This window comes from Ornithodoros turicata, chromosome 6 (assembly GCF_037126465.1).
Source record: "Ornithodoros turicata isolate Travis chromosome 6, ASM3712646v1, whole genome shotgun sequence".
Classification (NCBI taxonomy): domain Eukaryota; kingdom Metazoa; phylum Arthropoda; class Arachnida; order Ixodida; family Argasidae; genus Ornithodoros; species Ornithodoros turicata.
The window spans coordinates 45,981,693-45,984,140 of NC_088206.1; the positions used below are offsets into that span (position 1 = coordinate 45,981,693).

General features: G+C 43.6%; 1 long non-coding RNA gene across 1 annotated transcript; it reads right to left on the reverse strand.

The window, feature by feature from the left end:
• Positions 1-258: 258 nt before the first annotated feature.
• On the reverse strand, positions 259-682 carry LOC135396607 (uncharacterized). The gene is made up of 3 exons (XR_010423469.1): positions 582-682; positions 375-462; positions 259-301 (listed from the first exon to the last, which is right to left on the reverse strand). It is a non-coding gene; the product is annotated as an uncharacterized LOC135396607 (long non-coding RNA).
• Positions 683-2,448: the final 1,766 nt, after the last annotated feature.

A 2,448-nucleotide genomic window follows, 5' to 3' on the forward strand; every position in this document is an offset into this window, starting at 1 on the left:
GGAACTCTGCAAATTTTGGGACCAATATGATGTGGTAACCTTGCATGGCTCACTGCAGCTCTGACACACATTGAACAATTCCAGTAGTTGCGGCTTCAAAGACAATGAACGTTTGCTGTTGCACTGGGTATTCAAGTGTAGAGGGTGCATCTCTAGAAAATTAATTAGTGTTCCTTAGTCATAAAGTCATAACTCTATCTCAACAGGAACTATTATCGTACCCTTCAAACATGCTAGTAGTTCTCAACGGTTTCTTCTCCTCTTGTTGACGTCATACTAATGTTCTGCACCTGTCCAAAGACTAAAAAAAAAAAATGTCACAAAGTCTGCAACACGTAACAAATCTAGTGCTTCCATCTGTGGACTTTGCATACCTGCTTTCAGTTATTTCTGTCATGTCAACTTGAGTGCCTGGATCACACATACGAAGCAGTCTTGCGCCACTTCAACACTGGAAGGCCCCTAAAATTAAATTTGTTGATGTTGACAAAGTTGAGTACGGGACAAGAAGGATAACATAAGTTAAATGGAATACGTCGTCGCTATATTATAACTTATACGTGTGTGACGCCTGTACATACCTAAGACGTTGTGTTGAACTCGTCACCTCGGTGAAGCAAAATCACTGGGTACTGAGCATCAGTGTGCTTCGGACATCTTCGCAATTCGCCTTCTACGGCGTCTTCGTAGTCATCGGCAGCAAAATGAGCTCAGCACATACCACACGACTGCTACATCTAATAACCGAGTGCTTTGAACCACATTCGTTTTCGCGCACTCTCCTGTTGAATCTTGTGGGAGAAACGCCTGCCGTCGATGGTGAACGAACATGATTTTTGCATCCCCGAACACCAAAACCACACCACTCATATGTAGGACTCTCGAATAGTTGACACAACAACCACGAACATGTCATTCACTTCTCTTCGCGCGACCAACACGACCGCCCACGACGTAAACAATAAACGCGATAACACAGACGACCTTGCAGATGGCGCGGCGGATCGTAGCTCGTAGCGGCGAAGTAGCTGAATGCTTTATTAACGTAAAAGCTATGGAAGTGAGCGTCATTTTTAAAATAGTGTTTAGCTGTAAGATAATGTGCGCCAGCTTCGTTCTCTACAAAATTAGCTCACACGTGGTAAGGGTTGACCAATCCTGGGAGCCCTGGACCTGAAACCCAAGTTGCTCTTTTTCGCCGTTTGCTGGCAGCACCGTCCATGTTCCGGCAATCTTCAAAATATTTATACGTAAAAAATATGCCGAATTGAGAAGTAATGCTTTCTGTGTCTTACCAAACAACGATGTTGTGCACGACAGTGGTAAAAAATATGGGGGTTATTTTTCACTTTTCGGTCCCTTTAATATCATTGGATATAACAATAATATTAAAGTTGTCCTAAGCTGATTTTGTAGTATGTATATGTGAACGTAAGACCACGGGTTTTGAAGCCGGTATCTTCCCCTGTTGCTCCCTGAGAGGTCGCGTTTGAAAAAATCGCTTCCAAAACGGCCAAATTGCGAATTTCATGAAGTTCGGGGCTTAATATCCTTTCATATAACGATGATAATAAAGTTATCCTAAGCTGATTATGTAATATGTATATGTGAAAGTAAGATCACGGGGTTTGAACCCTGTACCTTGTTCTCCTGTTGCACCCTGAAAGGTCGCGTTTGACAAAATCACTTCCAAAGCGGCACTCGAAATGGACAGTTTTATCAAGTTGTATAGTTTAATATAAAACCGATATAAAATACAAAACGGTATCCTTTGTATATTGCTCACTGAAAATAAAGTGGTCTGTTCTGTCAGCCACTTCGAGTTCTGGAAAAAATGACCGTTCTCGTTTCGAGCTCCTTCAGACCGTCCGTACAGTCTCAGCGCAAGCGTATTACGATAATACTGGGACTTAGTCTGTCGAGCGCCTCGGAGGGGAACCCTGTCTGAGTCGTAACTTTGAAGGCCCTGGGTGCATCAGGATTAACACTCACACATCGTGCCGTGGTTGGTATGTGGCCTGGAGGACGTACTGAACGAAAATAGGCGATGACATTTCCAAAATTTGACTGCCTTTGTCGAAAAATCGTAGTCTAAACATGGGCGCTGTGCAAAAATCCACGGAATCCCCATAGGCGCAATGCATTAAAATTCATTTGGCCATGGTGCACTAGGCTTATATTCTGCTGGCGCCTTTCATGTCTCCAGGGGTTCTTTACATGGTGTTCTTCTCTAAAAATTTTATTCTGTTTTGCTGTTAATTGGCATAAACACTGTCTCCCATTGAATTCACATCCTGTATGGCCGCTTCCCGCATAGCGGCTGAGTATAGTGACGGAGTGCGCCGGCGGGAGGGTGACCGCCAATTTTGGGATTGCGTATACGGGTGTTTTCCCGAATTTTATATATCGGCTTTGTGGCTTTGGACACATTAACCCGTGAGACTACTT